The 24,062-nt window shown below is 46.2% G+C and overlaps 1 pseudogene; it reads left to right on the top strand.

Annotated features, from left to right (window-relative positions):
• The first annotated feature begins 6,447 nt into the window (after nucleotides 1–6,447).
• LOC124004814 overlaps nucleotides 6,448–24,062 on the top strand; it is a 20,432-nt pseudogene continuing 2,817 nt past the window's right edge.

Raw genomic sequence — 24,062 nt, 5'->3', positions numbered from 1 at the left:
CTCTCTTTTCCCCTCCCTCCCTCCCTCTCTTGCTCTCACGTCACCATGACAGCAGAAGAGTAGCACAGGCAGAGCCAGAGAAAGAGTGTGTGTGTGCGTGTGCGTGTGCGTGTGCGTGTCTCTCTTTCCATTCATGTCTAATCATTTGTGTGTGCATCCAGCCGAGCGGAGCATATCTCTGCTTTTGTAAATTCACATAAGCACCTTACGGGGCTTTGCCTTGTTGCATGCACATAACAAAGGGACATAATCGAGCTCATTAAAAATACATGTCCTTTTGCACCCTCCCACACACAGACAGACGTACTAGGTGTTTCGTATAACCCACGTGTGAGACTGCTAGACACAGCAGAAGGGTGCATTTGTAGATTGTCTGGCGGCAGTAAGCAGGAGTAGCAGCAGCAGCACAGACTGTAGTCCAGCCCGTTGTAGCTCTCGTGTGCTGCCTGAAGCTACTTCTGCCAATCAAATCAAATCCCATTTTATTTGTCACATGAGCCGAATATAACAGGAGTAGACCTTACCGTGAAATGCGAGGCTATGAACAGATGGTACTGGTACCGAGTCAATGTGCGGAGGTACAGGTCAGTCGAGGTCATTTGTACATGTAGGTAGGGGTAAAGTGACTATGCATGGCTAATAAACAGAGAGTAGCAGCAGTGTAAAAACAATGGGGGGGGGGGGTTATAGACTGTCTTATGGATTCGGGGTGGAAACTGTTAAGGAGCCTTTTGGACCTAGACTTTGCGCTCCGGTACCGCTTACTGTGCAGTAGCTGAGAGAACAGTCTATGACTTGGGTGACTGGAGTCCTGGACCAGTTACCTGGCCTTCCTCTGAGTGATCACATAATGTGTCAGCTAAATCATCCTGCTCCTGTACGTCACTGACTGCACTGACTCACAGTTCAGACTTCGACAATATATAAGGGGGAATGATATGAAATATTGAAGGGAGGTTTTCGGAAAGAGGTTCAAAGAGGTTTTCGGAAATACATTCAGCAATGTAAAATGACATCTGGCCAACTACTGCAATTATGGCATGCTCATGTAAATGGGATATTAAAAACAGAATGCATTGGATTCCTCTTGTTTAATGGATAAATTTACTCACACATTTGGCCAAAACAATTCTCACAATTTTCTCAGTTCAATTTCTAAATATTCAACTGATTTCCAAGAACTGCTCATAAAGGGAAGTTGCCATGGACACATTGGGATTACAATAAGAGGCTACTGTAGCTTTCGCCACTCGCCTTACCTGTGTATCCTGTTAATTAAAAGCTGGGGGATCACTCATCTAGTGGAGCGGGATTACAAAAGCTCTGCGGGTGTGATACCAACACACGCAGACACGCTGATCTTGACAACCGAAATAAACTCCAAATGCATCCCACAAGTTTGTAGAGTCACACGCTTGACGTGGTCATTGTGTGCTATGAATATGGGACCAAATACTAAAGCTTTGACTACTTTACCTTGCTATGGCTGTGGGGCAGTATTGAGTAGCTTGGATGAATAAGGTACCCAGAGTAAACTGTCTGCTACTCAGGCCCAGTCGCTAATATATGCATATTATTAGTAGATTTGGATAGGAACCACTCTGAAGTTTCTAAAACTGTTTGAATGATGTCTGTGGGTATAACAGAACACATATGGCAGGCAAAGACATGAGAAAAAATCCAACCAGGAAGTGGGAAATCTGAGGTTTGTAGTTTTTCAACTCCTTCTCTATCAAACGCACAGTGTCTATGGGGTCAAATTGCACTTCCCAAGGCTTCCGCTAGATGTCAACAGTCTTTAGAACCTTATTTGATGCTTCTCCTGTGAAGTGGGGGAGAATGAGAGGGGAATGAGTCAGAGGTCTGCCAGAGAGGCATGAGCTGACCACGCGCGTTCACATGATGGTTAACTCGAGTTCCATTGCAAGTCTACAGACAAAGGAATTCTGCGGTTGGAACATTACTGAAGATTTATGTTAAAAACATCCTAAAGATTGATTCTATACATCGTTTGACATGTTACTAGGCTAAACACGTGAACAAAAAGGAGGTATTTAGACATAAATTATGGACATTATCGAACAAAACAAACATTTATTGTGGAACTGGGATTCCTGGGAGTGCATTCTGATGAAGATCATCAAAGGTAGGTGAATATTTATAATGCTATTTCTGACTTCTGTTGACTACAGAACATGGCGGATATCTGTTTGGGTTGTTTTGGTCTCTGAGCGCTGTACTCAGATTATTGCATGGTGTGCTTTTACGGTAAAGCTTTTTTGAAATCTGACACAGTGTAAAGATCGTCTGCTGAAGAAGGTGTGGACCAAAGCACAGCGTGGTAAGTGTTCATACATTTATTTCAATTGAACACTCAATAACAAAAGTAACAAAGAGAATGAACGAAAACCGGAACAGCCTTGTCAGGTGCAGAAACACAAAACAGAAAATAACTACCCACAAAAACCCTGTGGGAAAAAGCTACCTTAGTATGGTTCCCAATCAGAGACAACGATAGACAGCTGTCCTGATTGAGAACCATACCCGCCCAAAACAAAGAAATACAAAAACATAGAAAAAGGAACATAGAATGCCCACCAAAATCACACCCTGGCCAAACCAAAATAGAGACATAAAAAGCTCTAAGGTCAGGGCGTGACAGTACTCCCCCAAAGGTGCGGACTCCGGCCACAAAACCTGAACCTATAGGGGAGGGTCTGGGTGGGCATTTCTCCGCGGTGGCGGCTCTGGTGAGGGACGCCGACCCCGGACTGGGGACCCTCGTAGCGGGCCCCGGACTGAAGGGTGCCTCTGGAAGCTCCGGACCGAAGGGAACCTCTAAGCTCCGGACCGAATGGCACCTCTGGACGCTCTGGACCGAAGGGTGCCTCTGGAAGTTCCGGACCGAAGGGAACCTCTAAGCTCCGGCCCGAATGGCGCCTCTGGAAGCTCCGGACCGAAGGGAACCTCTAAGCTCCGGACCGAATGGCGCCTCTGGAAGCTCCGGACCGAAGGGTGCCTCTGGACGCTCTGGACCGAAGGGCGCCTCTGGACGCTTCGGACCGAAGGGAGCCTCTGACGCTCCGGACTGAAGGGCGACACTGGAGGCTCCGGACTGGAGGGCGACTCTGGAGGGAGGAGACGCAGAGACAGCCTGGTGCGTGGGTCTGCCACAGGGCCCACCAGGCTGGGGAGACCTACAGGAGGCCTGGTGCGTGGAGGAGGCACCAGATGAACCGAGCTGTGGGGGAGCACTGGAACTCTGGTGCGCAGCCTTGGCACCACTCCTCCAGGCTGAATGCCTACTTTAGCCTGGCCCCTCCAGAGTGCAAGCACAGGTCGAGTCGGGCTGTGGGGGAGCACTGGAGATCTTGTGCTTACCACTCGCACCTCTCCATTTGACTCAATGCCCACTTTCGCCGGCATAGGATGAACTGAACCGTCCCAGCGCCCCGAAGACACAGTACGCAGAGCCGGCGCAGGATACCCTGGGCCGAAACGGTGCACTGGAGACCAAACGTGCTGAGCTGGCACAATCCGCCCTGGCTGGATGCCCACTCTCGCATGGCACTTGCGGGGGGCTGGCATGTAGCGCTCCGGGCTATGAGCGCGCACTGGAGACCCCGCATAACACGGTGCCTGACTAGTACCACGCTGCTTTTTTTTGGGGGGGGGGGCTGCCTCTCGTGCCTGCTGCGCTGCCTTGCCTCATATCGCCGCCTCTCAGCTTTAGCTGCCTCCAGTTCTTCTTGCGGGCGGCGATATTCTCCAGCCTGTCTCCAGGGTCCCTGTCCGTCCAATATCTCCTCCCATGTCCAGGAGTCCTGAAGTTTCTGCTCCTCCATACCACACTGCTTGGTCCGCTTGTGGTGGGTAGTTCTGTAACAATCGTCTGTTGAAGAAGGTGTGGACCAAAGCGCAGCGTGGTAAGTGTTCATACTCTTATTTCAACTGAACACTCAATAACAAAAATAACATAGAGAATGAACGTAAACTGGAACAGTCCTGTCAGGTGCAGAAACACAAAAGAACCATACCCATCCATACCCATCCAAAACAAATAAATACAAAAACATATAAAAAGGAGCATAGAATGCCCACCCAAATCACACCCTGACCAAACCAAAACAGAGACATAAAAAGCTCTAAGGTCAGGGCGTGACACACAGCGGTTGCATTAAGGAGAAGTGTATCTATTATTCCTTGCATTATAGTTGTATCTTTTATCAATGTTTATTATGAGTATTTCTGTAAATTGACGTGGCTCTGCAAAATCACTGGATGTTTTTTGAACTACTGAACATAACGCACCAATGTATACTGAGATTTTCTTTATATAAATATGAACTTTATCGAACAAAACATACATGTATTGTGTAACATGAAGTCCTATGAGATGAAGATCATCAAAGGTTAGTGATCCATTTATTTCTATTTCTGCTTTTTGTGACTGGAAAAATGGCTGTGTTTTCTGTGACTAGGCACTCACCTAACATAATCGTTTGGTTTGCTTTTGTCATAAAGCCTTTTTGAAATCGGACACTGTGGTGGGATTAACAAGAAGTGTATCTTTAAAATGGTGTAAAATACTTGTATGTTTGAGGAATTTTAACTATGGGATTTCTGTTGTTTTGAATTTGGCACTCTGCACTTTCATTGGCTGTTGTCATATCGATCCCGTTAGCGGGATCTCAGCCCAAAGTGAATTTGTCCAAATACTTTATAAAATAAAAAAAACGGATTCAAATGACAGATACATCCTAAAGATGACACTGGGAGTCAGGAAGCAGGTGGCGAGTTTAATAATAAAGAACATAGAGTAATACTAAACAAGAGAAACATCTGGACATGAACACAGAACTAATACTGCATGAAGAGTGAGGCTAGGGAGTGCTAGATAAAGGGGGGTTAATCAGGATAGTGATGAAGTTCAGGTGTGCCTCATGATGGTACGCAGGTGTGTGTAATTATCAGGAATGAAGGGAAGACCCAGACCACGTCTAATAAATAATGCTTTAATGTTCCAACATACACAAGCAGTAGACAGGTCAAGGCAGGCAGGGCAAAGTTACAGGTCGGCAGGCAGGCTCAAGGGCAGGCAGAGTGGTCAGGCAGGCCGGCTCAGAGTCAGGACAGGCAAGGGTCAAAACCGGGAGGCCAAGAAAAGAGAGACTAGAAAAAGCAGGAGCCGAGAAACAAAAAGCTGGTTGACTCGAACAAACAAGATGAACTGGCAACAGACAGACAGAACACAGGTATAAATACACAGGGGATAGCGGGGAAGATGGGCGACACCTGGAGGGCGGTGGAGACAATAACAAGGACAGGGGAAAAAGATCAGGGTGTGACAGTAATGAGGGTTTGCCAGGTCTGGTGGTTAGTCAACCTGCAACGTCTAGAGCCGGAGCAAGAGTAGGCATACATAAGGTGCTTTCATTTCTAATTTCATATATTTATGAAAATACCCTCAAATACAAGGTGACATTGTGTACTGTCACCTCATCTGAAACATTTGATCTCAAATCCAAATGCACACATTTTAGCTTCACTGTCCATATAAATACAGAGGGGAGTGTATGTGTAGGTTACTTATCACTTCCTTATCTGACCACCATATAGTGGGTCCCATCCCCAACCTGAACCCATAACTCAACCTATAACAGGCTCTATAGATATCTGGATCAGCTCCCAACCTCACGTATACACCATTTTAAGTCCAGCAATCTACTAGACCACCCCAGAATGACTGAATCTAAAATAGGCCAAGGGCTGCAAATACACACCAGGTAATTTGCTTAAGAGAAACAGTAGAGATGGAAAAGGAACACCTAGGCCTATACTGTAGCTAAGGGACCACTGATGATGAGGATCCCACATGTGGTTGAGCCAGAATTTCCCTCTTATGCTTCCATTATATCAGTAATGAGGTAAACCGGCTCACACGTGTTAAACTGGTTTAACTGTTTAACTGGTTCAACCATGACACGCATGTATAACAACCCGGGTCCGCCGTATCAGTTAGACGTGACACTGATTGGCTCATACGTACTAATGTGCGCGTGTGTTGTGTGTGAGAATGTGTGTGGCACTGTGCTAAAGAGAAAAGGAGAACGAGAGAAAAAGGGGAAAGAGAGTGGGCGCGCAAAGGTGGGCTACATTCAGTGAATCATTGCTAACAGGTCCTAAAGTGTTCTGAAGATAACTACGGAGGTCCAGTTACACAGAGTTGGAGAGCTCATTACGTCTGTCCACCGTGCTGCTATGAAACGCTGACAGGCTCATAATCCATATGGTGCACTCGCTCATACAGTACTAATCTAAGGTCCCTCGCAGGTTGGAGATGAACTAGTAGCATTGAGAGAGAGAGAGAGAGAGAGAGAGAGAGAGAGAGAGAGAGAGAGAGAGAGAGAGAGAGAGAGAGAGAGAGAGAGAGAGAGAGAGAGAGAGAGAGAGAGAGGAGTGATCATGCTGAGGGTTAAGTCGACAGAAATAGATACAGGCCAATAGCATATCAATGCAAACACTGCCCAGGGACAGGAGAGAAAGAGGAGGAGAAAGACAGAGAAGGAGATAGAGTGGGCACCATACAGCCACATACACTCCACATAAAGACATTGAGACAAATGCTAGGAATCCAGAAACCACGCCAACGAGCCAGGTGTACAAAGACAAGGATGGCCGCAGCGATTTCTGCCCGTATCTAGTGAAGCCCATCTAACCTCTGAAGCCCACCTAAACACAACTCTACAGACCGGAGTCGACACATTTTCCACCTGTTCAGCGTGTCCAGCTAAACCCACTCCCCTAGACCTGCTGCGTGGGACACAGACTGGGAGAAAGAGGAGAGAGGGGAAGAGGAAGACCAGCGGCAGGTCAGGAAAGAGACTCGAGCGGCGCCTCCGAGGAGCCATGAGGACGGCCAGGCGGGCCAGCACCGTGGAGGTGCCCTCCTTCCTCCGCCAGCTGGCCAAGGAGACAGAGAAGATGGTCACCTTCTTCTTTAAGGGGGGACAGAGAGATGGCCAGGAGGGGAGCGAAGAGGACTCCAGTGATGAGGATAACGGGCCAAGTGTCTACCTGGACCGGCCCATCCTGGAGAAACACGCGACCGAGGGAGGGTCTCAGTGGGGGTTGAACTATGCAACGGCCAGCATGCAGGGCTGGAGGGCGCAGATGGAGGACGCCCACGCCTGCATGCCGGAGATGGGAGGGGAGCTGGCGGAGTGGGGCTACTATGCAGTGTTTGATGGACACGCTGGCAACACGGTGGCACAGTACTGCTCCCGCAATCTGCTGCAACACATCCTCGCTACAGGTACCAAATTGGGCCACACACTTATATGTGGGCCAGTAGGGAAGCATTTTACAACACCTGTTTCCGGTGTGTGTCCCACAGACATAGCTACAGACAGATGTTTTTTGATAGATCAATGAAGAACTTCTTTGTCTTGGGCATGGGTTTCTTCCATTGGAGCAATGACAAGGTGCCGTTGTGCAGTAGGCTTTGTGTAAGGTGTTCTTGATCTAAAGTTGTAACTTGAACACCAAAGACAATATCACCCTTGGTTTTATGTATCATTCCTAAACATTAACATGGTAGCGCAACATGGCTGACAGCTGTTGTTGTTGAAAACCTCTTGATCCTTGTTCTTGGCCCGAAGTATGAGATACTAAATCTGACACTTGTGCCTACAGGGTCTGCTACTTAACTCAAGACAAACTTTAATCCTAACCTACAATGCATTAATTCATCATTTAATACCACAAGCAAGACAGACAGACAGTGACCTCAGAGGAATACAACACCGTGACCTGAGCTCTGAGATTTGTGCTCTGGCATGGCACCGACAGTGGGCATTTGTCCCTTGGAACCAAGCTAGCAAGGCTGGGGGTCAAATAATTGTATTGTAACTATGTGTAGTTATCATGTAGTTTGCCCCACTGTAGTTAACTTCTGCGTGTCAATTTTAGGCAGAGCGACCTGATATGAATTAGAACCAAATGATGTGTATTTGTCAGCTATAGACCAGGTCGTTAACCCGTATTGATCTCTCCTGCCTCCAGGGCGCGTAAAGGCAGAGGAGAACCCTGATGACGTGAAGGAGGGGATCATCGAGGGCTTCCTGGCCATTGACAGCCACATGCACACGCTGACGCGCCAGGAATGCTGGGAGCGCAGCGGCTCCACGGCGGCCGTCGTCATGCTCTCGCCGCAGTACGTCTACTTCGTCAACTGTGGCGACTCGCGGACGCTCCTCTGCCGCGACGGCCAGGTCATCTTCTACACGGAGGACCACAAGCCCGTCAACCCCAGGGAGAAGGAGCGAATACAGAACGCAGGCGGCTCGGTGACCCAGCATAGGGTGAACGGCTCCCTGGCCATGTCCAGGTCCCTGGGAGACTTTGACTTTAAGGAGGTGGAGTGGAGGTCCCAGACTGAGCAGCTGGTTTCCCCAGAGCCAGAGGTGTATGAGCTGGAGAGGTCCCGCAGGACGAGTTCCTCATAGTGGCTTGTGACGGCGTGTGGGACGCCATCTGCAACGAGGATCTGTGTGCATTCGTCCGCAGCCGCCTGCAGGTGTGCAATGACCTGAGGGAGATCTGCAACCAGGTCATTGACCTCTGCCTCTATAAGGTCAGTGTGGAAATGATCAGATCACACTACATGCAGAATCACAATGATCCTAAACCTCTGCCTCCTCTATGGGTACATATGCAGGACCAGAGTATAAACTTGAAAAGGGGTACAATCACACTCACTAATTGCCAAATTGAGTAAATTGCAATGATAACTGGACATTGTATGGAAAGTCAGAAGGTGCCGGGGCTGAGAGGGTTTAGAGTACTTTGACAGTATCTTCAGGCAATGATATCATCTCAAGGTCTTGTCTGCCCTCTCCCCTCCTGGAGTCTTGGAGACTAATACTCAATGTTCGGATGAGTCAGAGGATTTAACAGCAGGACACAGCCAGGTCGGAACAGCCAGGTGACTTACACTGCACTGCAAGGAGTCTGCTCCATAGCCAATGGCCATTTTCTAAATACATTTTTTTATCAGGGAGTCACACTGAGACCAAGGTCTATATTACAGATGAGCCCTGAATTACATACATTACAGAAAATACACACATCCAAATATAAATGCAAAATGCACGAAGAAAGAGAAACACGGTCATAAAAAACAAAGACATTCATCACTAATAAGGTCCTAAATCAGCTTTATGAATTTCCCCAAGGCTCCCAAAATTCTAATTAAAGGAATTTTAGAAAGATTCTTCCACAAACAAGGTGCACGGAAACTAAAAGCTGATTTACCTAACTCTGTAGAGACCAAAGGAATTTCCAGTTAGCCATCCCTGTGACCAGGTGTGATAACTCGTATGTCTAAAACATAGCAATGTATCAACCAACGTGACATCAAAGAGGTCCAACCAACTTTCTGGTAGAGAATGCAGTGATGAGTACTAAAATTGTTGCCCGTAATAAAGCGCAGTGCGCTATGGTAAACTGTATCTAACGAAGTAGCAGCTGCGTTCATAGCTGCTGTCGCCATAGTCTAGGACCGATAGGAACGTCGACTGAATAATCTACCTTCTACTATTTAGTGAGAGAGAAGAGGCCCATTTTCATTCTCAGCTACTTAACTAACTCATCAATATTCTTTTTAAATGACAGCCAATCATCCATCCAGATGCCCAAATATTTATGAGCAGGGTCACAACCAAGATGGACACCATTAAAATCACATATTCTAGTTATTTTTATGCGCTCTATACTCTTAACTAAGGCTGCTACGGTGACCGTATTACCAACACACCGGTGGTCACGAGTCATGAAGGCAGTCAAATTCAACGTGTCCGTTTAGTCACGGTAATTAGGCTTCTCCAAGCTCTGATGCTGCTGATGGTCATTAGTAGCCTGGCAAACTTGCTAACTCCCTAGTACTCAGCATTCCATTGTCCCTCTAATCACTGTGTTATGCTGGTGAATGAGGACCCAAAAGCGACTTAACGAGAACAGAGTCTTTATTCCAGTATAAGACAAAAGTAATAATCCTGGATATAACAAGGAGAAAACAAAACAGGAAAAACTTAAATCCACTCGTAGTAGCGAGGACTGACTGGAGACTCGACCATAGACTGCAGGTTGCTTAGGGAAGGCACCGACCGTAGCAGACTAAGACACCTGCTCACACGCAGCATCTGAAGAAGACAAAACACGACAGGGCGAGACCAGGACACAGAACAGCGAACATCATACAAGGATCCGACAAGGACAGAAGCGGAAAACAAGGGGAGAAATAGGGGCTCTAATCAGAGGGCAAAATAGGGGACAGGTGTGAAAAGAGTAAATGAGTGAGTTAGGAGAATGAGGAACAGCTGGGAGCAGGAACGGAACGATAGAGAGAAGAGAGAGAGGGAGGGGGAGAGAGAGGGATAGAAAGAGGGAACGAAACTAATAAGACCAGCAGGGGGAAACGAACAGAAGGGAAAGCACAAGGACAAGACAATATATGACAAAACATGACAGTACCCCCCCACTCACCGAGCGCCTCCTGGCGCACTCGAGGAGGAACCCTGGCAGCAACGGAGGAAATCATCAATCAGCGAACGGTCCAGCACGTCCCGAGATGGAACCCAACTCCTCTCCTCAGGACCGTAACCCTCCCAATCCACTAAGTACTGGTGACCACGTCCCCGAGAACGCATGTCCATGATCTTTCGTACTTTGTAAATAGGTGCGCCCTCGACAAGGACGGGGGGGGGAGGGAAGACGAACGGGGGCGCGAAGAAAGGGCTTGACACAGGAGACATGGAAGACAGGGTGGACGCGACGAAGATGTCGCGGAAGAAGCAGTCGCACAGCAACAGGATTGACGACCTGGGAGACACGGAACGGACCAATGAACCGCGGAGTCAACTTGCGAGAAGCTGTCGTAAGGGGAAGGTTACGAGTGGAAAGCCACACTCTCTGGCCGCGACAATACCTAGGACTCTTAATCCTACGTTTATTGGCGGCTCTCACAGTCTGCGCCCTGTAACGGCAAAGTGCAGACCTCACCCTCCTCCAAGTGCGCTCACAACGTTGGACAAACGCCTGAGCGGAGGGAACGCTGGACTCGGCGAGCTGGGACGAGAACAGAGGAGGCTGGTACCCCAGACTACTCTGAAACAGAGATAGCCCGGTAGCAGACGAAGGAAGCGAGTTGTGAGCGTATTCTGCCCAGGGGAGCTGTTCTGCCCAAGACACAGGGTTTCTAAAAGAAAGGCTGCGTAATATGCGACCAATCGTCTGATTGGCCCTTTCTGCTTGACCGTTAGACTGGGGATGAAAACCGGAAGAGAGACTGATGGAAGCACCAATCAAACGACAGAATTCCCTCCAAAACTGTGACGTGAATTGCGGACCTCTGTCTGAAACGGCGTCTAACGGGAGGCCATGAATTCTGAACACATTCTCAATGATGATTTGTGCCGTCTCCTTAGCGGAAGGAAGCTTAGCGAGGGGAATGAAATGTGCCGCCTTAGAGAACCTATCGACAACCGTAAGAATCACAGTCTTCCCCGCAGACGAAGGCAGACCGGTAATGAAGTCTAAGGCGATGTGAGACCATGGTCGAGAAGGAATGGGAAGCGGTCTGAGACGACCGGCAGGAGGAGAGTTACCTGACTTAGTCTGCGCGCAGTCCGAACAAGCAGCCACGAAACGGCGCATGTCACGCTCCTGAGTAGGCCACCAAAACCGCTGGCGAATAGATGCAAGTGTACCCCGAACGCCGGGGTGGCCAGCTAACTTGGCAGAGTGAGCCCACTGAAGAACAGCCAGACGAGTAGAAACAGGAACAAAAAGAAGGTTACTAGGACAAGCGCGCGCGACGCAGTGTGAGTGAGTGCTTGCTTAACCTGTCTCTCAATTCCCCAGACAGTCAACCCGACAACACGCCCATCAGGAAGTATCCCCTCGGGATCGGTAGAAGCCACAGAAGAACTAAAGAGACGAGATAAGGCATCAGGCTTGGTGTTCTTATTACGCGGGCGATAAGAAATCACGAACTCGAAACGAGCGAAAAACAACGCCCAACGAGCTTGACGTGCATTAAGTCGTTTGGCAGAACGGATGTACTCAAGGTTCTTATGGTCAGTCCAAACGACAAAAGGAACGGTCTCCCCCTCCAACCACTGTCGCCATTCGCCTAGGGCTAAGCGGATGGCGAGCAGTTCGCGGTTACCCACATCATAGTTGCGTTCCGATGGCGACAGGCGATGAGAAAAATAAGCGCAAGGATGGACCTTATCGTCAGACTGGAAGCGCTGGGATAGAATGGCTCCCACGCCCACCTCTGAAGCGTCAACCTCGACAATGAATTGTTTAGTGATGTCAGGAGTAACAAGGATAGGAGCGGACGGAAAACGCTTCTTGAGGAGATCAAAAGCTCCCTGGGCGGAACCGGACCACTTAAATCACGTCTTGACAGAAGTAAGAGCTGTGAGAGGGGCAGCAACTTGACCGAAATTACGAATGAAATGCCGATAGAAATTAGCGAAACCTAGAAAGCGCTGCAACTCGACACGTGACCTTGGAACGGGCCAATCACTGACAGCCTGGACTTTAGCGGGATCCATCTGAATGCCTTCAGCGGAAATAACAGAACCGAGAAATGTGACAGAGGAGACATGAAAGGCGCACTTCTCAGCCTTCACGTAGAGACAATTCTCTAAAAGGCGTTGGAGTACACGTCGAACGTGCTGAACATGAATCTCGAGTGACGGTGAAAAAATCAGGATATCGTCAAGGTAGACAAAAACAAAGATGTTCAGCATGTCTCTCAGTACATCATTAACTAATGCCTGAAAAACAGCTGGAGCATTAGCTAGACCAAACGGCAGAACCCGGTACTCAAAATGCCCTAACGGAGTGTTAAACGCCGTTTTCCACTCGTCCCCCTCTCTGATGCGCACGAGATGGTAAGCATTACGAAGGCCCAACTTAGTAAAGAACCTGGCTCCCTGCAGAATCTCGAAGGCTGACGACATAAGGGGAAGCGGATAACGATTCTTAACCGTTATGTCATTCAGCCCTCGATAATCCACGCAGGGGCGCAGAGTACCGTCCTTCTTCTTAACAAAAAAAAACCCCGCTCCGGCAGGAGAGGAAGAAGGCACTACGGTGCCGGCGTCAAGAGAAACAGACAAATAATCCTCGAGAGCCTTACGTTCGGGAGCCGACAGAGAGTATAGTCTACCCCGAGGGGGAGTGGTCCCCGGAAGGAGATCAATACTACAATCATACGACCGGTGAGGAGGAAGGGAGTTGGCTCTGGACCGACTGAAGACCGTGCGCAGATCATGATATTCCTCCGGCACTCCTGTCAAATCACCAGGTTCCTCCTGAGAAGTGGGGACAGAAGAAACAGGAGGGATAGCAGACATTAAACACTTCACATGACAAGAAACGTTCCAGGATAGGATAGAATTACTAGACCAATTAATAGAAGAATTATGACATACTAGCCAGGGATGACCCAAAACAACAGGTGTAAAAGGTGAACGAAAAATCAAAAAGGAAATGGTCTCACTGTGGTTACCAGATACTGTGAGGGTTAAAGGTAGTGTCTCATATCTGATACTGGGGAGAAGACTACCATCTAAGGCGAACATGGGCGTGGGCTTCCCTAACTGTCTGAGAGGAATGTCATGTTTCCGAGCCCATGCTTCGTCCATAAAACAACCCTCAGCCCCAGAGTCTATCAAGGCACTGCATGAAGCAGCCGAACCGGTCCAGCGTAGATGGACCGACATGGTAGTACAGGATCTTGATGGAGAGACCTGAGTAGTAGCGCTCACCAGTAGCCCTCCGCTTACTGATGAGCTCTGGCTTTTACTGGACATGAATTGACAAAATGTCCAGCAGAACCGCAATAGAGGCAAAGGCGGTTGGTGATCCTCCGTTCCCTCTCCTTAGTCGAGATGCGAATACCTCCCAGCTGCATGGGCTCAGTCTCTGAGCCGGAGGGAGGAGATGGTTGCGATGCGGAGAGGGGGAACACCGTTAACGCGAGCTCTCTTCCACGAGCTCGGTGACGAAGATCTACCCGTCGTTCTATGCGGATAGTGAGTGCAATCAAAGAGTCCACACTGGAAGGAACCTCCCGGGAGAGAATCTCATCCTTAACCTCAGCGTGGAGTCCCTCCAGAAAACGAGCGAGCAGCGCCGGCTCGTTCCAGTCACTAGAGGCAGCAAGAGTGCGAAACTCTATAGAGTAATCCGTTATGGATCGATCACCTTGACATAGGGAAGCCAGGGCCCTAGAAGCCTCCCTACCAAAAACTGAACGATCAAAAACCCGTATCATCTCCTCTTTAAAGTTCAGGTAATTGTTAGAACACTCAGCCCTTGCCTCCCAGATAGCTGTGCCCCACTCTCAAGCCCGACCAGTAAGGAGTGAAATGACGTAAGCAATCCGAGCTCTCTCTCTTGAGTATGTGTTGGGTTGGAGAGAGAACACAATATCACACTGGGTGAGAAAGGAGCGGCACTCAGTGGGCTGCCCAGAGTAACATGGTGGGTTATTAACCCTAGGTTCCGGAGACTCGGAAGACCAGGAAGTAGCTGGTGGCACGAGACGAAGACTCTGAAACTGTCCTGAGAGTTCGGAAACCTGAGCGGCCAGGGTCTCAACGGCATGACAAGCAGCAGACAATTCCTGCTCGTGTCTGCCGAGCATTGCTCCCTGGATCTCGACGGCAGTGTTACAAGAATCCGTAGTCGCTGGGTCCATTCTTGGTCGGATCCTTCTGTTATGCTGGTGAATGAGGACCCAAAAGCGACTTAACAAGAACAGAGTCTTTATTCCAGTATAAGACAAAAGTAATAATCCTGGATATAACAAGGAGAAAACAAAACAGGAAAAACTTAAATCCACTCGTAGTAGCGAGGACTGACTGGAGACTCGACCATAGACTGCAGGTTGCTTAGGGAAGGCACCGACCGTAGCAGACTAAGACACCTGCTCACACGCAGCATCTGAAGAAGACAAAACACGACAGGGCGAGACCAGGACACAGAACAGCGAACATCATACAAGGATCCGACAAGGACAGAAGCGGAAAACAAGGGGAGAAATAGGGGCTCTAATCAGAGGGCAAAATAGGGGACAGGTTTGAAAAGAGTAAATGAGTGAGTTAGGAGAATGAGGAACAGCTGGGAGCAGGAACGGAACGATAGAGAGAAGAGAGAGAGGGAGGGGGAGAGAGAGGGATAGAAAGAGGGAACGAACCTAATAAGACCAGCAGGGGGAAACGAACAGAAGGGAAAGCACAAGGACAAGACAATATATGACAAAACATGACACACTGTGACATCAATGAAAATGTATTCGAAAATCTAATCAAACACTTCATGAGAGCCCATGAGCTCATGTTGTGCAACGTTTCTATAGGCTATGCATTTGCACAAGAAAACAGAGTGATGGCCGCTAATAAAAAGAGGAGGATCCCATCAGCTTTCTATAGGCTTGACCTACTATATTTACTTCTCAACTTCCCTAATATTGAGCACGTTGCTTATCTTTACAACAGGAGTATAGCCTACTTGGCTGGCATGAAAATGAACCAAGGGAAAAGCATCCTCCATTTGCTTTTTAAGTGAATAGATGACATCCCTGTTTCGAGACATGGTCCATTCTAAATGTAAAAAATGTAAACATATTATTTATTATATGTAAAGAAAATTAAATCAAGAATAGTCTGATGGGTGACAATATTAGCCTATCACTTCTGAATTATATATTTTCACACAGCGTAAGGCAAGAAACAATGCCTTTTTTTGCGACTTTTTCAAATCATAGTCGCACACATCATGTAGCCTAGCACATATGCCTATATGCCTCACAACCAAAGTGGCCAAATACCTTCTTAAAATTGGGCACATTACTACGTTTTACAAGAGGTAAAGAGACTAACTGGCAGACATAAGCAGCACTTCAAGTTTGGGGAAGATCATTTTCATCATAAAAATGCACCTTTACAATAAAAGCATTACATGCATAATCTACATTTGTGGTCACTTTTGATAATGGTGTTTTCCCGCTAATGGAACATTTGTACTTATAGCCTACTACCATGTGTGCATTGATGCGCTTATAATGTGAAGAAATAGCCTAATAGTAAATAAACATTTTAAGCTAAACGTTCTGATCTGTTGTGTCAGCCACATAGTGTAAAAAAATATATTTTGGGATGCTAGTGGTTGTATTAATTTGTGATCCTTTTCAGGAAACTAGGTGTATGTCGCGGGTCACTACTTCACAGGAGAGCCCTTTGAACATAAACATTTTTTTTAAAATCAAAATGCGTTTTTTTTTGCAGAAATGCCATCTGGAACATGTGAACTTTCATGTGCCTTAATAATAGACTTGTATGCCATCTGTAAATAAGAACTAAATTATTAAATTATGAGCCTAGTTGTTTTAGCCACAGAAAGGATAGCAACCATCCCGATAACCATGATGGGCTGAGATAATGAGTGGGCTGGACATGCCGAGAGATGAGTTTGGATTGGTCTGCCATATAGCACTCTTCTGTCTATTTGAGCTGGTCAGTATGTGTAGGTAATCCTGTCTAACGTGGCTTTAAAAAAAAGTTTTGCGTAGTAAAACGGCATAAGTGTTGCTCTCCACTTTCTGGAGGACCGAGTTTTGAAATCAGTGGAATTTGAGTATGATCGCTGAGGTGATGGAGAAAACATCTGTCTCCGGATTACATCTTCAAATGAAGAGAAACCATGGCAACGGTAATATGAGACGCATCCATCCATGATATATACTGGTAAGCTAGTCTAGCTAGCTACATTTCCAGATATTACACGTTTCTAATTTTGACAGGAAGTGATTTAATTTCAAGTTAAAGTGTACTGTTAGCTAGCTAATGTTAGCTGGCTTGCTCACTAGCTAATGTTACGTGTATGACCTTATCATTTGTATCTCAGAGACATTTGCTTCTCTAGTTTTTGTCTAATGTAACATTGAACCTGGTTGGTTAGTAACATAATGCCTTGTGATTATGGTTCATTGCTTAGCTAGTGTGTGCAAAGCTGTCATCAAGGCAAAGGGTGGCTATTTGAAGAATCGCAAATATAAAATACATGTTGATATTTTTAACACTTTTTTAGTTACTACATGATTCCATATGTTTTATTTCATAGTCTCGACGTCTTCACTATTATTCTACAATGTAAAAAATTGTAAAACTAAAGAAAACCTCTTGAATGAGTAGGTGTTCTAAACCTTTTGACCGGTACTGTAGGAGTGCCTATTTATTAGGTTGACCGCAGAATAGCCGCATATGCGCACTCCCTCAAATTGTTTGGAGAAAATATACTTTCTATTTCATACAGCTTTGTTCAATTGTATTCTTCATACTATAAAATACTATAAAATAATGCCACAGAATTCTAAGAAAATCTTGTCTGCTGAATGAACTAGTGTAGCCCACAGCCATATGGCATAGTCAGATCAGGGCCTAACATAAGGACAACTCTGAGGACGCTATCCTGTTCTTCTGAAATAGACTACATTTCCTTTATATCATGTTTCATTAGACCTGTCTAAAATAAATCATGGATTTATTGTGGCGGTGTAGGCTATATTACATGGATTTATTGTGGCGGTGTAGGCTATATTACATGGATTTATTAGACTTTTTTAAAATGTAGATGTTCCAAAGGTCTGCATTAGTGGCTTGTGGAAGCTAAATGTGGTTATGGTCATTAACAGTCAATTTTTATTTATTTAACTAGGCAAGTCAGTTAAGAACAAATTCTTATTTTCAATGATGGCCTAGGAACAGTGGGTTAACTGCCTGTTCAGGGCATAACGACAGATTTGTACCTTGTCAGCTCGGGGATTTGAACTTGCAACCTTCCGGTTACTAGTCCAACGCTCTAACCACAATTACCGTGACACCGACAGTTGTTTGCTTGGCAATCAGCGCTTGACAAAATTTTGTGATCGCCACAGACCTAAGTAGAACTCTTTTGGGTTTCATGTAGAACCCTCTGTGTAAAAGGTTCTACATAGAACTCAAAAGTTGTAACGATCTTCTTCATCTGAGGAACAGGAATATGAAAGATCGGACCAAACTGCAGCGTGGTACGTGTCCATGTTAAATTTATTACAACTGAACACTGAATATAAAATAACAAAAGTGAAACAACGAAAATCGAAACAGTCCTATCAGGTGACACAACACAAAACAGGAAACAACTACCCACAAACACAGGTGGGAACAAGCTACCTAAGTATGGTTCTCAATCAGAGACAACGATAGACAGCTGCCTCTGATTGGGAACCATACCAGGCCAAACACAAAAATACAAAACATAGAACAAAACATAAAATGCCCACCCCAACTCACGCCCTGACCAAACCAAAATAGAAACATATTTTTTTTTGAAAATGACTCTCTCCAGAAACAAGTCTCTCACTGTTGCCGCCTGCTACCGACCCCCCTCAGCTCCCAGCTGTGCCCTGGACACCATTTGTGAATTGATCGCCCCCCATCTAGCTTCAGAGTTCGTTCTGTTAGGTGACCTAAACTGGGATATGCTTAACACCCCGGCAGTCCTACAATCTAAGCTAGATGCCCTCAATCTCACTCAAATCATTAAGGAACCCACCAGGTACAACCCTAACTCTGTAAACAAGGGCACCCTCATAGACGTCATCCTGACCAACTGGCCCTCCAAATATATCTCTGCTGTCTTCAACCAGGATCTCAGCGATCACTGCCTCATCGCCTGTATCCGCCACGGAGCCGCAGTCAAACGACCACCCCTCATCACTGTCAAACGCTCCCTAAAACACTTCTGTGAGCAGGCCTTTCTAATCGACCTGGCCCGGGTATCCTGGAAGGACATTGACCTCATCCCGTCAGTTGAGGATGCATGGTCATTCTTTAAAAGTAACTTCCTCACCATTTTAGATAAGCATGCTCCGTTCAAAAAATGCAGAACCAAGAACAGATACAGCCCTTGGTTCACTCCAGACCTGACTGCCCTCGACCAGCACAAAAACATCCTGTGGCGGACTGCAATAGCATCGAATAGCCCCCGTGATATGCAACTGTTCAGGGAAGTCAGGAACCAATACACGCAGTCAGTCAGAAAAGCTAAGGCCAGCTTCTTCAGGCAGAAGTTTGCATCCTGTAGCTCCAACTCCAAAAAGTTCTGGGACACTGTGAAGTCCATGGAGAACAAGAGCACCTCCTCCCAGCTGCCCACTGCACTGAGGCTAGGAAACACGGTCTCCACCGATAAATCCATGATTATCGAAAACTTCAATAAGCACTTCTCAACGGCTGGCCATGCCTTCCGCCTAGCTACTCCAACCTCGGCCAACAGCTCCGCCCCCCCGTAGCTCCTCACCCAAGCCTCTCCAGGTTCTCCTTTACCCAAATCCAGATAGCAGATGTTCTGAAAGAGCTGCAAAACCTGGACCCGTACAAATCAGCTGGGCTTGACAATCTGGACCCGCTATTTCTGAAACTATCTGCCGCCATTGTCGCAACCCCTATTACCAGCCTGTTCAACCTCTCTTTCATATCGTCTGAGATCCCCAAGGATTGGAAAGCTGCCGCAGTCATCCCCCTCTTCAAAGGGGAGACACCCTGGACCCAAACTGTTACAGACCTATATCCATCCTGCCCTGCCTATCTAAGGTCTTCGAAAGCCAAGTCAACAAACAGGTCACTGACCATCTCGAATCCCACCGTACCTTCTCCGCTGTGCAATCTGGTTTCCGAGCCGGTCACGGGTGCACCTCAGCCACACTCAAGGTACTAAACGATATCATAACCGCCATCGATAAAAGACAGTACTGTGCAGCCATCTTCATCGACCTCGCCAAGGCTTTCGACTCTGTCAATCACCATATTCTTATCGGCAGACTCAACAGCCTCGGTTTTTCGGATGACTGCCTTGCCTGGTTCACCAATTACTTTGCAGACAGAGTTCAGTGTGTCAAATCGGAGGGCATGCTGTCCGGTCCTCTGGCAGTCTCTATGGGGGTGCCACAGGGTTCAATTCTCGGGCCGACCCTATTCTCTGTATATATCAATGATGTTGCTCTTGCTGCGGGCGATTCCCTGATCCACCTCTACGCAGACGACACCATGCTATATACTTTCGGCCCGTCATTGGACACTGTGCTATCTAACCTCCAAACGAGCTTCAATGCCATACAGCACTCCTTCCGTGGCCTCCAACTGCTCTTAAACGCGAGTAAAACCAAATGCATGCTTTTCAACCGATCGCTGCCTGCACCCGCATGCCCGACTAGCATCACCACCCTGGATGGTTCCGACCTTGAATATGTGGACATCTATAAGTACCTAGGTGTCTGGCTAGACTGCAAACTCTCCTTCCAGACCCACATCAAACATCTCCAATCGAAAATCAAATCAAGAGTCGGCTTTCTATTCCGCAACAAAGCCTCCTTCACTCACGCTGCCAAGCTTACCCTAGTAAAACTGACTATCCTACCGATACTCGACTTCGGCGATGTCATCTACAAAATGGCTTCCAACACTCTACTCAGCAAACTGGATGCAGTCTATCACAGTGCCATCCGTTTTGTCACTAAAGCACATTATACCACCCACCACTGCGACTTGTATGCTCTAGTCGGCTGGCCATCACTACATATTTGTCGCCAGACCCACTGGCTCCAGGTCATCTACAAGTCCATGCTAGGTAAAGCTCCGCCTTATCTCAGTTCACTGGTCACGATGGCAACACCCATCCGTAGCACGCGCTCCAGCAGGTGTATCTCACTGATCATCCCTAAAGCCAACACATCATTTGGCCGCCTTTCGTTCCAGTACTCTGCTGCCTGTGACTGGAACGAATTGCAAAAATCGCTGAAGTTGGAGACTTTTATCTCCCTCACCAACTTCAAACATCAGCTATCCGAGCAGCTAACCGATCGCTGCAGCTGTACATAGTCTATAGGAAAATAGCCCACCCATTTTCACCTACCTCATTCCCATACTGTTTTTATACTGTTTTTATTTATTTATTTTTCTGCTCTTTTGCACACCAATATCTCTACCTGTACATGACCATCTGATCATTTATCACTCCAGTGTTAATCTGCAAAATTGTATTATTCGCCTACCTCCTCATGCCTTTTGCACACATTGTATATAGACTGCCCATTTTTTTCTACTGTGTTATTGACTTGTTAATTGTTTATTCCATGTGTAACTCTGTGTTGTCTGTTCACACTGCTATGCTTTATCTTGGCCAGGTCGCAGTTGCAAATGAGAACTTGTTCTCAACTAGCCTACCTGGTTAAATAAAGGTGAAAAAAAGGAAAAAAAAAGGAACTAAGGTCAGGACGTGACAAAAGTGTTCTACCTGGAACCCATAGGGGTTTTCAAAGGGTTATCCTATGGGGACAGCCGAAGAACCCTTTACACAGATAGCACCTTTTTTCTAAGAGTGTAGAGAACAATATATACTTTGTTTTATCTGCATTGAATACACATTTTTAGGTCAATAAAGATTTTCTGTAATACAATGAAGGCAGACTGTAGTTCAGATAGAGCCTGGTCAACCGTGGGGGCAATAGCATACACAACAGTATCATCGGAATACAGTACGGCTTTTGTTACAGACAAGTCGATATTGTTAATGTACACAGTAAAAAGTACAGGACCCAGAACCTAGCCCTGCGGAACACCTTTCGTAACATCCAGAAAACCTGATTTAACACCATCAGTAGATACACATTGAGTTCCATCTGTCAAGTAATTTTTAAACCAGTTACGTGCAGCCTGGTCTAGGACAATTGAGGAAAACCTCAGAGTTAGCAGTGAGTGATCAACAGTCTCAAAAACCTTTGACAGCTGAATGAAGAGGGCAGCACAATGTTGCCTTTTATCCATACAGTTAACCACATCATTTATAACTAGAAATGCAGCGGAGATAATGCTATGACCTGGTCTAAAAAACGACTAATAGAATATATTTCAAAGATAAGAAAGAGCATGAATCAAGGATTCCAATGTGTTAGCTAGGCAAGAAAGTTTAGAAATAGGGCCAGAATTATTTAGGCCACCACCTTTGTTTATTTATTTTACCTATATTTAACTAGGCAAGTCAGTTTAAGAACAAATCTTTATTTTCAATGACAGCCTAGGAACAGTGGGTTAAACTGCCTGTTCATGGGCAGAACGCCAGATTTGCCCCGTGAAGGGGGAGTACATGATGGCAGTCAGCACTGGACAGGGTGTGTGTTGAAGGGCCTACATAATTACATACCTAATGTACCAAGCATCATGTAAGCAGTTATCTTATTCAGGTCCGCTTATGCTGGTTAGGACTTACAATGGTACGTCTTAACACTGGCACGACCTGTACCTGTCCTCTAAATAGCAGGATTATGAGAGGGAGCTATAGAGAGACGGAGAGAAGGACAGAGGTGAGGGCAATACAGTGAAGGATTATGGGTGAGTGTGTGTGTGTTAGACTGTCAGGGTCTTAAGGTCACACCAGCTGATAGCTAGGCCTATTTAACCTGGTCCAAGAAGAGTGTCACTTTACCAATGGCAACAGAACAGACTTACCTCCTTTGAATCAGTACTTAAAATGGGTTATGTTGTAGCACACAGTGAACCTAACTTCTCAGCTATGTGACATGAGATCACAATAACCAATTAGTCCCCATATAGATCCTATTAAATTACTAGGAGGCCTATGTCATGATCCCTCCAAGTTTCAGAATGGGGCGAAAATGGCAGCCATCTTGGTCAGGGAGAAATCCAGAACCAGTCTAATTGGAATGAATGGCAGTAGAGGCAAAGGTGATGCATTTCCTGCCTTTACTTATGCAGGAATATACAAGTAAGGTATGTGATGTAACTTGTGTCATAAATTGTGTCATAGAATTATAGTCAACCTTAAAATATTGTCACATAATAATGAATACAGTTTGTTAAGGTTTATAAATACAGGTTTATTAATAGCCTCTAAAATACATGTAAACAGACAAATGTCCCAGATTTAGGTTTTGGGGAAATCTGTGAGTGCTATTATATGATACCATATCAGTACTTGTTGCATCTACTCATCAACTGATGAGTAACTGAGCCAGTGTATGGCTGTGGATTGACTGCATTATTTCAATGGAAGTTTGGCATATCAATTAATGGAATCACTCCTGTAAAACTGGCTGGCTAGCTAGCTAACACAAATACAGTGCAGATAAATTATTCACATTCATTGTTTTACACAATATCTTATCACAGCACTGGCAAACCATGGCTGAATTTTCAGACCATCATTACATTTTAGCCGTTTAGTATGCATTGTGACTTAAAGGAGAAGCTTCATATGAAGATTCATGTCCATTCTGGTATACTAATTCCTAATTCTACTTCCCATTGTTCCATTTGTGACCTGTTTCCAAAATTCACATTTCTGCTTTCTGTCAGTACACAGTTATGACATCACAATATCCTTCCACCTGCAGTGTCATGTGAAAATCTTCCCATCTGTCTTCTTCCCAGAAGACACTCTGAGACTTCATAGTCCTGCTCTCCATTGTGATGTCATAATGACACTTATTTTCTTCACTGTTTACATTATCATTAACTAAGCGAAGAATATTCCTCATCACCACATTATTCCTCAAGTAAACTTCTATATCAATAATGGCAGCTTTATGTTAGCTTTCTTTCATGGCATTTCATTTAGCTTCTGAATGTTTGGGGTAACAAAGGACATTGTTGAAATGAATCATACGCCAACAAACAATGTTTCCTATTCATATAAAATATTGACTGACGCTTCTGTTACAAGAGCTCATCGAATTGTACCCCATTCAAGCAAAGGCATCTCATCCCTGCACTCCCTCTTTGTCGCCTCCTGCAGGGTAGTTTGGACAACATGAGCATCATCATCGTGACCTTCCCTGGCGCACCCCAGGTTTCACAAGAGGCCCTACAACAAGAGGCAGAGCTAGAGACACTCCTTGAGGCCAAAGTGGAAGGTAGGTATTTCGA

This window comes from Oncorhynchus gorbuscha, linkage group LG19 (genome assembly GCF_021184085.1).
Source record: "Oncorhynchus gorbuscha isolate QuinsamMale2020 ecotype Even-year linkage group LG19, OgorEven_v1.0, whole genome shotgun sequence".
Lineage (NCBI taxonomy): Eukaryota > Metazoa > Chordata > Actinopteri > Salmoniformes > Salmonidae > Oncorhynchus > Oncorhynchus gorbuscha.
The sequence above is the reverse complement of the archived record's forward strand: the minus strand, read 5'-3'. Positions and strand labels throughout refer to the sequence as shown.